This window comes from Meriones unguiculatus, chromosome 2, assembly GCF_030254825.1.
Source record: "Meriones unguiculatus strain TT.TT164.6M chromosome 2, Bangor_MerUng_6.1, whole genome shotgun sequence".
Taxonomy (NCBI): domain Eukaryota; kingdom Metazoa; phylum Chordata; class Mammalia; order Rodentia; family Muridae; genus Meriones; species Meriones unguiculatus.
In genome coordinates, this window is record NC_083350.1 from 125,727,666 (window position 1) to 125,738,733 (window position 11,068).

Sequence of the window (11,068 nt, forward strand, 5' to 3'; positions counted from 1 at the left end):
TGATAAAGCTATCTATAACCTAAGAATGTCCTGAGGACCAAGGAGCAAAAGCAGCCTCAAGGAGCGGGCACAGTGCCCAGGCTACGGTTAAGCTTGATACTTCCTACCTCCCCCACATCTCCACAGAAGGTCTGATTAAACCCACATCCCACGTTTCTGAAGTTCAGGTTGAGTTGAAACACGGAAAAGGACCAAATATTGGCATTTTAATATGCTTCTACATAGTGTGCTCAATAAATGATTTACTCAAGGTGGCATGCTTGATGAGAGATGGTTCTGAAAGTTACGCCATTTTCATTAGAGCTAAGCTGCTCGGAGGGGCCTACTGGGCAGAGAAGAAAGGCCTATCTAACCCTGCAATACACGTGAAACTAACGTTATGTACAAGTTTCTAATCCGCCACAGCATAATAATGAGGGACAGGCTATTCCTGGGAACTTTTCCATTTAAAAAATTATTTGTAGAGCATCACATATGCAGCAGAGTAGGGAGCATAGAGGAAATCTGAGGTAAAGAATAATGTTTAGGGTATAGAATTACACCAATGAAAAAGCATGGCTGGATTCAAACAGTGCCATTGCTAATCAAAACTCCACAAGGCAGGTGAACATCAGACAGACCATTAAAGGTTGGATGTATTCGATATCACAGGTGACTTGCTATGTGAAGAGAGCAAAGAAGCGTTTCATCAAACACGCTCATTCACAAAACCATGCATTAGTTAAAAACATCGTAATACTGGAAAGAAAAAAAGTTCAAGGAAGTCATTACTATATCATACTACAAAAATATGGTAAGAATGCATTATTGGGTAAATCTGTGTAACCAGTTCCTGCGATACGTTCCACTAAGGCCAAGCTGAGGATTAGATCACATGAGCCAGACTCAGAATGCACGTCCATCCAAACACGGTAAGTCTTCTCAAAACCCACAGTCCTAGTAAATAAATAACACATGCCCCATAAAACTGGTGAAATATTTAACAGTATCAAATATTTACAATGATGGGCTAGCATACCTATTCTGCCTCCTTTTTCCTCTCGATTTGTCATTGTTTAAAAACAAAAACTTAAGAACAGCGTAATGGACAGAAACTGGGTCTTTCAATAGATTTACAATAGAACAGTTTGTTTTAATCCTCTTATCGGCCTCTCCTTCCAATTATGCAATCATTCCACAGCAAAAGGATCACAGGGCTCTTTCCTTGACTCGGGGGACACTGAGGAGCGTATAAACAGGTAGGCTGGGAACAGGCAACATTTCCTTGAAACTAAAGTGCCTCCGGGGCATCCGTCCTAAGTCGGAGCAGAGTGCTCCAGCCAGCCACGACGGATCGATGTTTTTATCTCCAACAACTGGCAACTCTTCCAGGGCTGCAGCGTTCACCCGGGACCATCCCTTCCCCAGCTTCGAAGCGGCTTCTCCGTGGGCGGCGGGGGCGAGCGACCCGGTGTCCTCCCACCCCGGTGTCCCGACTCCCGAAGTCCAGCCGGGCCGACCGCGGGGGAGACACCGGGCACCGGCTCTCGGGCCGGCGACCCCCGCAACATCCCTGGCCAACCGCGCCGCCCGCGACTTGAGCAACTCCGTGCCCCAGGCCGCGCGGGGCCGCCAGCTGAGCGTCGGGGCCGCGGAGTTAATGAGTAACGCGCCGAGCCGGAGCCGCCGCCGCCCTCCCGGTCCCCGGGGCTCCGCGGTCGGCGGGCGGCGTCCGCGCTCTCCCCGCCGCCTCCAGCCCCTGCCCGGCCGCGCTCCGGGCCGGCGGGACGAGGGCGCGAGCCGAGGCGCCGAGGGGGGCGGTGCTCCCGCCGCCGGCCTCTCCCTCCCGCCGCCGCGCTCACCTGCCGGACCCGCCGCGGCCGCCGCCCGCGCCCGGCGGCGCTCGCCCTGCCGCAGGGTGTGCGTCCGCAGCCCGGGAGACGCGGAGGACCGCTGCGGACCGACGCCGCTCCGCTCCGTCGCGGCGGGCGCACTGCGATGGGAGCCCTGGAAGGAGAGCCCACTGCGCCTGCGCCGAGAGCCGGGCGGGGAGCCGGGAGCGGCCGTCCCCCGGGAGAGAGGGCGGGGCTAGAGGCGGGGCCAAGGTGGGGGGGCGAGGGGCCCGCGCGCTGCGGCGCCCCCTGGTGCCAGGAGGGGCTCGGCGCAGGCTGCCCCGCCCGGAGTCCAGGGTCACCCCGAGGCTAACTAGGAGGGGCTGAGCTCTCCCGGAATGGAAAGAGGCTTTGGACTGTGAGTTGAGGACAAGCAGAACCGACCTGAGATTCCAGGTGCATGGATACCTGAAGTTGGAGTACGGGGTTGGGGGGTGGAAAGGGGAGACTAGTGAAACCCAGAATCTTTCTCTAGCAGTTTTCAGATGCCTTTTCTCATCTTTCATGGGAACTGTTCTTATTGTTTTGTTTTTCAAACTTTCATCTCACTTTCGGTCTTCCAAGTTGGAAAAGCCAAAAGCCAAAGTAGAGACAGAATTAAGCCCTGAAAATTTTAACCAGAAAAAAAAAGAAAGGAAAGAAAGAAAGAAAGAAAGAAAGAAAGAAAGAAAGAAAGAAAGAAAGAAAGAAAGAAAGAAAGAAAAAAGAAAGAGGGAGGGAGGGAGGGAGGGAGGGAAGGAAGGAAGGAAGGAAGGAAGGAAGGAAGGAAGGAAGGAAGGAAGGAAGGAAGGAGTCATCCTCAGCATCTCCGTCAATGTTTGTGATTCTCAGAGAAAGAGGTGGTAATAAAAAGTAGGTTGTATGTGGTCCCTGTGATCAGCCACCTCTGTGACCTTGAGCGAGTTCATCGGCAATAACACCAATCTTTTCACTCCTAACGGATATAAGAAGGCCTACCTCACTGAGGTTTTGAGAGTTTAAAGGGTTCAGTACACAACAGAAACCTAGAAAGTCATTAACTATTTAATGACTCCAATGCATTACCAGTTCTTACCCATTCTAATTCCCTAAGATTTCTTAAATTTTGTTTTGTTTATGTCAGAAGGCCTTCATTATTTGAGACTCCTAACTCTCCTCCCTTATTCTATGCCGTCTATCAAACATTTATTACATTTCATCTCTGTACCTTCTGCTAGACAGGAAGTCACACACACACACACACACACACAGACAGCTACAGTTCCTACCATCCAAAGATTCAAACACAGGGACACAAGTTTGCTATTAAGAGACAACTTCTTAGGCTCCAAATTTATACATAGCCCTGTCTTTACAGGTTTTTTTTTCCCTAATCTGTTGCCCACACACAAACACACATACACACACACACACACACACACTTTTATCATGTGTAGTCTTTCATTATGTAACCCAGGTTCAGTTTCTTTGTTAACCATTCCCTGATGCTTTGTCTGCCACCCAACCCTAATAAGGATCCACGTCCTTACCTGTGACCCATAGCACTTTACATCAGCGGTTCTCAACCTGCCTAATGCAGCTACCCTTTAATAGAGTTTCTCATGCGATTGTTTTTGTTGCTACTCCACAACTGTAATTTTGCTGCTGTTATGAATCATATGCTTTCCAATGGTCTTAGGTGTCCCCTGTGAAAGGATCATTCGACCCCAAAGGGGTCACAACTCACAGGTTGAGAAATGCTGCTTTAACTCTTGCTAGCATATCCCACATGGATTGTGACTGGAGTTCTCTCTCTTTTCTCTAGCCTTTGTCTTGAGAGCAAGCACACTACCTGCTACAGGAGATTGTTGTACGGTAGGAAGAGGGAATGATCCACAGGTAGAAGGCACTATTTGGTATATGAACGTTTGGCTCTCTAATTTATTCACTGTAAGACCCAAGACATCACGGGTCTACAGGAAACAATAACACCAATGTGCGTGAATCCCACAGTGAGCACATCAACTAACTGCAAGACTGTCTGCAGTCTTGGATAGTGAACTCGAGCACCGTTTGAGAGTGAGAACAGTTGCTGTGGTAGTTTAAATAAGAATGGCCCCCAAGGCTGACATATTTGGAAGACTGGTCATTGGGGAATGTGCTCCAGACAGGCCTGAGGATCTTGTCTCTCAAGAATGTAGACAGGCTTCTTCCTCCCTGCTCCTGGACGATAAGAGACACCTTCTTGCTGGGCAGTGGCAGGAGTGGTGTTGGCAGCGGCAGTGCCCGCCTTTAATCTCAGCACTTGGGAGGCAGAAGCGGGTGGACGTCTGAGTTCAAGGCCAGCCTGGTCTACGATCAAGTTCCAGGACAGCCAGGGTTACACAGAGAAACCCTGTTTCAAACAAACAAACAAAAGACAGAGAAAGAGAGAGAAAGATTCTATAAAGCAAATACGCATAGGAGACCATCAGAGCACAGCAGTGATGGATTAGGAGGTCTACCTGATCCTGCTTAGTCGGGGTTGCCTGCAGTGGAAGAACGAAGAGATGCTCCATTGCCCACTGAAGACAAAAGCTGCGGTCTGACGCTCCTCGAATCCGTGTCAGCCACTTTGCCCTTGGCTATACGAAGAGAAGGCCTTTTCCTCATATAGGCGCAGGAGTTATGGTGTTAATGTTCTTCACGCCCACTCTCCGAGCAGTTTCTGATTATCAGGGCAAAGACAAAGCAAAGTGTGCAGTTTGAATTTGTTTTAATGCAGTCAGAATCCTAGAACTCCAGATCTTGTTAACAAGATGTTTTAAGGTCAAGGCCTTTGGGGAATTGACGAATTCTCACAGGCCCAGCTTATCCAACATACAGGCGCCCAAGAGAATTTGCTTTCATGCTGTTCTGATGAAACAGCGGAATATACTGAACTTGGAACAACAGTGGAGCGCTTTTGTTTCAAGAGATGAAAAATGCTAGGCTTAAGAAAGGCATGTGGATTGAGCCCAGAGCTTAATGGAATTATGCATTCTGAAGAGTTGTCCTATTTCTGTAGAAATAGAGTCATTCTGACAAACGTGACTCATACTTTAAGTTTCCGCACCTGCTTTTGGTACAGAACCCTCAAGATGTGTTTGAGTCACCAAGTGCCTCTCCCCCGTGGGCAGTACGGTTGCAAAAGGAATTTAATCCTCTGAGTCTGAAAAGGGGCTATTCTTTCAAAAACCCAACTGGAATTTGAGAAGCGGCATGTGACTCTCAAGACTGTCCTAAATTTTAGTCCACATGGATGTCTTTCGTGGCAATACGAAAGTCCAGGCAGAATCATGTTGTCGGCAACAACAACAAAATCTCCGGTCAGCCTCCCATCACCTGAGCTCAGTTCAGGCACCTCAAACATTGTTTAGTTGGGAACATAACTGTATTGTCACTAACATAATCAAAATTAGTTGACGAGTTTCGCTTTATGATAATATTTTTCAGGACCAGAAGCACCCTACAATGAGCCCTGCGTGAATACTTTAAATACTTTGTTCCAAATAAGCGGATACTTTGGGCTGCGTGGAATGGACTCTGTTTCCAGTTTGCTACCAACAATCCCAACTCAAGTCCCAGATGACCCAAAAGGATTCGAGAATCTGACCTTGTGGGAAATAGTTAAATATTGTGAGGCCTAGTATTTTATAAGGAGCGAGTAAGTAATGTAAGCCTAATGGATCTACCTTTTGGGAGCCTGTGATTTTCAGTGTATTGTAATTACTAGGCTCCAAGTAATGGCTAGTCAAAAGCTTGTTTTAATATTACCACATTTTTAGAAACATGATCGACAAACCATTTTGAAAGACTTTTTATTTTGTTCTAAAAATCTATAATTCTGAATAGCCTAATGACAAGTTAGGCAGCATGCAAGTAGACTTCTAATTTTTCCTAACATGTAGACACCACTTTCCTGAAAAATAGAGGAGTCATGGTGTGAAAATGACTGAATGTATTACTGTTACTCTTTCTATAATCAGAAATCATTTAAGAGAAGGGTGGGGAAAAAAACAAATTCCCAAATTCCCATCCCTCAACACCCAGGAACATTTCTTTTTTTCTCTTACAAGCTAAGATACCCATATACGTCCAGCTTCCAAAACACAAATGAATGTTGAGGAAAGCAGCTGAGATTTAACAAAAGTCGTTCAGGAGAAAGGGGAGAAAACAGAGACACCCTCAGCAGCAAGAAGACTCAGCTGGACGACACATGGAAAAGTATGACTCCTGGCCTGAGAGTTTGGCTGGATAGTGAAAGGCCTGCTGAGCAAATACAAGGCCTGGGATCTATCCCAGCTCCACAAAATAAAACAAAGAACAGAAGGTCAGAGACACCTTGTGTTGGAGACCCCTGCTGTTTGAGCTCGAAGCCCACCCTGGGGGATTCCCTTTCTCAGCGGGGGCTTCTTTGTCTCTGCCTGACCTCAGCTGGGAAGCATCTCTAAGCACAAGGCATAGCCGGAACGTGACCTTGTCACAGTTCAACAAACACTCTCCCCACTGCTGCCCATAGGATCGTCAGGTACTGAGTTCCAGTTCGTATGATAGGACTGTGCTGCCAAATGCAAATAAAGCATTCCTGGCACTTCAAAGCCAGTAGTGTGCATCTACCCAGGAAACCCTTCAACCACTCCCTACGAACTGTATAGCCTTTGTTCGCCCAAATAAAGCTGAGCAGTCTCTCTGAAGCTGTCCCTGAAAGTTATTCCTTGGTACCCACAGACCATCCAACTCCATCCTCACCTAACTCTGTTGGACGCTTCTCCTCCCTTTGTCCTCCAGGCCAATGATCCCTGGGGGGAGAGAGCTCCATAACCTATACATACAGAGCTCTATCCTTTTATCACCAGGGGGCTGTAGGAGTCCCCACTCGCCCTGCAAACTCCAGTAAATTGCAGGTGTAGGAAAAACTCGGTTAGCTTAATGATGAGAAATAGAAAGCAGGGCCAATATAAAAAGATACTTGAATGAAACCTTGGAGGAAAGGAGCATCTGGTTTGAATGTGAAATTTCCCTCACAGACGCTCTTGGCCTCCAGCTGGCAGTGCTGTTGGGAGCATGCTGGGACCTTCAGGAAATGGGTCAATGCTCACTGGCAGGGGAGGGTGGCACAGCCCTTTGCTTGCTGATTTGTCAACATGTGAGCAATCACTGCCCTAGACAGAGCCTCCAAGCCCCAAAGGTTGCCCATATCCCCGAAAACTGAGAGCAAAAGAAGCCTCTCCTTGGGTTGCCTCAAAACGAGAAATCAACACAGGCCAAAGCAAGAGAGGGATGCTTTAATCAGTAATATTTTCGTGCAGTAGGATGAAGTTTTTTTAAGATATCTTTACCTGGATGGAGGGGAGGAAGATGAAAAAAATCACTCCTTTAAAAGACGGTAAAGCAGAAATGTGGGGAAATCAAGGAAAACATGATCAGATAAGAGGAGATGAACAGATTCAAAAAAGTAACCATAGAAAAATATAAAACATACCTGTCTTTTCTGTTTCTGGGTTACCTCACTCAGGATGATCTTTCTAGTTCCATCCATTTGCCTGCAAATTTCATGATTTCCTTGTTTTTAATAGATGAGTAGTATTCTGTTGTGTAAATGTACCACAACTTTTTAATCCATTCCTCCACTAAGGGACATCTAGGTTGTTTCCAGATTCTGGCTATTACAAATAAAGCTGCTACAAATATGGTTGAGCAAATGTCCTTATTGAATGGTGGGGCATCTTTTGGGCATATGCCCAGGAGTGGTATAGCTGGATCTTGAAGTAGTGCTATTCCCAGTTTTCTGAGAAAGTGCCAGATTGATTTTCAAAATGACTGTACAAGTTTACACTCCCTTCAGCAATGGAGGAGGGGTCCTCTTTCTCCACATCCTTCCCAGCATGTGTTGTCACTTGCGTTTTTGATCCTTAGCCATTCTGATAGGTGTAAGATGGAATCTCAGAGCTGTTTTGATTTGCATTTCCCTGATGACTAAGGATGTTGAGCATTTCTTTAAGTGTTTCTCTGCCATGCATTCACTAATAGACTGATATTAGCCATATAATATAGGACAGCCATCTACAGACCTAAAGAAGCTAAACAACAAGGAGGACCCTAGGGAGGATGCTTAAATCTCATTCAGAATGACAAACAGGATAGACACCAAAAGCAGTGGAATAGAGGGGACAGGATGGGCACCTACTATAGAGGGTCCTCCGAAAAGATTCACCCAACAGAGGATCAAAGCAGATGCTGAGACCCAGGGCCAAACTTTGGGCAAAGTGCAAGAAGTCTTATGGAGGAAGAGAGGGGTGGGATTAGAAGGACATGGAGGGGACAGGAGCCCCACAAGGAGACCAGCAAAACTAAAAGAACTGAGCCCAGGGGGTCCTATGGAGACTGATGCACAAACGGAGGACCATGCGTGGAGAAGACCTAGACCCCCTGCCCAGATGTGGCCGATTGGCAGCTTAGTCTCCATGTGGATCTCTGAGTGAGGGGAGCAGGGGCTGCCTCTATCATGACTCAGTTGACTGCTCTCTGATCACTCTCCCCTGATGATGTAGCCTTTCCAGGCCACGGAGGAAGAGGATCCAAGCAATCCTGATGAGACTTAACAAGCTATGGGCAGATGGCAATAATGGAGAACTCCCCCTTTCAGTGGACTAGGGGAAGGGGATTTGGGAAAGAGGGAGGAACTCTGGGAGTTGAGGGAGGGGGCTTCAATCAGGATATATAATGAATAAATTGTGAAGAAAAAAATAAAATTTTTAAATTTTTTTAAAAAAGAAAAATAGAAAACAAACAAAAACCACAGGAAAACAAAATTATAAGGAACCAAAAAAAGTAATTTAAAAATAGTTAGAAGGCTTAAATACACACAGAAAACAAGCAGGTCTTTTTGTTCACTTTCCTAAATCACTTATTGGACATGAATTTTACAAACGTCACTTATTAGCAGTAATGGTAGAGCCAGAAAGAACTGCACCTTGTCCAGGCTGGATGCTGAGAGCCACCATTAGGCCCATGTGCCTGCAGATGACGGCCCAGCACCTCCCTGGACTTGTGTGCTGGATTGGTGGTCCCCTGGGCATCAGGATTTCTTCTCATAGTTTTGTGGAATGGACTGATGAAGGGGACCTCAGAGAATTTATACGTGGATTCTTCAACAGTTAAGGATTGAAGACTCAGTCAGGCAATGGTGGTGCACCGCTTTAATCCCAGCAACCAGGAGGCAGAGGCAGCCAGATCTCCGTGAGGCCAACGTGATCTACAGAGCAAGTTCTAGGACAGCCAGGGCTACACAGAGAAACCCTGTCTTGGAAAACAAAAATATGAAACAAAACAAAAATAGAATTCAAGACTCTCAACGCCCCACAGTTATCTCCAGCTCTCTCCTCAGCAAAAAAAACGACTATTGCCAGTTAACCCCACAATGAAGAGGCTTGCCATTGGTTGCACATCTTTAGGAACTTGTGGCCACCACAGAAAACATAAGCTTATGACATAAGCTTGCTTGGCCTTGTATCCCAGCCCACACACTTTATCCAGCCCAATCGGGGCAGAAAGCCCTGTCCAACACAGAAAGCTGCAGTACAGACAGCATTGGGCCCTCGGAAGAAAGCCACCAGCACACGGGTGGAGAACACACTCATCGTGCCATGCCGAAAGAAGCCTTTTCAAAGAATACCTCGTATGAAACTTCTAACTGATGTCGCAACAAAAAAAGATTCAAAATAGCAAAACAACCAATTACATAATAGAAAAAAAAAACCCTCAATTTAAAAAAGCACATATCTTCATTGAAAAGACGCACTACAGGGAAGACACCTTTTATCTACTGCAGCTCCTGACTACAAAGAAAATCCTCTGGGGAGCTTCTAAGCAATCCAATCACTTACGGAGGGGGAACTGTCAGGCTGGCTTTAATTTCTGCACAGGAATACTCATTCCAAGAAGGCACTGCAGCAGCATAAGATGCAAGAAGAAAGTGGGCTCGCTAGACAGACAGTCTCGCCAAACTGTCTTCCAAGTAGAAAGACGAAAGGCAAAGAGTTTTAACTGCACAACCACCCAGACGTCACTGCTTCTGTTCGCTCTTTAAAACAAAGGGGGGAAAAGATCTACTAAAAGATTAACTTTAGGCAACAAAAGATAGTCAAACTATCACAAAAGAACTGTTGGCAAGCGCTCTGTGCACCCTTCCTCTGTGCCCTCTGAAATTCAGCCACTGTCAGCCAGATCTCCACCATCCTCAGCATCTTCCTGAACACTGCGCACATCTCCTACGGCAGCAAGCCCACCACCCTGAAGCTCCCCTAAGTCCCCTAAGGCATTCAGACATACACACACCTTGCCTCTGTGGGCCTATATACCTGTCCTCATGTTTCCAGAGTGAGCCACTAAAGAGGTGTGCTTTTTCTATCATCTAGTGGTCCCTTTGCCAGATTTTATTATTTCTAAATCACAATCACCTGTAGACCGACAATCTCCTGCGTTAGTCTTAATTCTCAAAAACTTCAATAAGGATGTAAAGCGGCTTCTCTCTCGTGTAGCAGAAGAAGAGAAAGGGGAGGCGGTGAACTCAGAGGAGGACAGGGTTTGGAGACTGATGAGGAAGAGATGTCTAGAAAACAGGAAAGTCAAGTAGAATTCCTGTCGCTCCCTATTAGGGATCATGAAGCTTGAAACTGTCAAAATGCCGTGGCTTTAGCAAGATACAAACACAAGATTAAAAAAAAAAAAATTCTCTTGTTAAACATGCCTGAAAACTGAGGGGCTTTGCTTTTTTAATACGTAAGGCACATAAAATTCTCCATGTTTTTCCCTTACAGGTGACCATTGTGTGGAAGAGCACGCTGCTACCTGCCACCCCTGTCCTCACCTCAGCCACTGTCTAATTTCATCCGCCTAGATGCTAAGGCTCCCAAATCTCAAGCCAAGCAGTCAGAATTCATAGTTCATTTCTCCACTTACCTAAGATAGTTATTCACTGACAAAATAACTCAAATGGAAAAAGGCTTTGGACATAAGCAAAAACTGAAAAACAAAAACAAAAAAAGTCTCACGGAGTTGGAAGCCTCCTGGGAGCGCAGCAAGGCTTCTCAAAGTTATAGAACTCCATTTGGAAAGCTCGAATTGCCGGCCCTCAGGCAAGACGCAGTGGTGCATAATTAATATAGCCACAGACCCCGGTCACTGAAGGCCCAGACAGGTGTGTGCCCGGCTTTCAA

The 11,068-nt window shown here is 46.5% G+C and overlaps 1 protein-coding gene across 4 annotated transcripts in view; it reads right to left on the reverse strand.

The window, feature by feature from the left end:
- Rab3ip (RAB3A interacting protein) overlaps positions 1–2,006 on the reverse strand; it is a 44,485-nt gene extending 42,479 nt beyond the window's left edge. For 2 of the 4 annotated variants that reach the window (XM_021643638.2, XM_021643637.2), the window contains exon 1: positions 1,842–2,006. The gene's annotated coding sequence lies outside the window, so the exon portion shown is untranslated. The remainder of the gene's footprint in view (positions 1–1,841) is intronic. The other 2 variants (XM_060378096.1, XM_060378095.1) reach the window with 2 other exon arrangements.
- Positions 2,007–11,068: the final 9,062 nt, after the last annotated feature.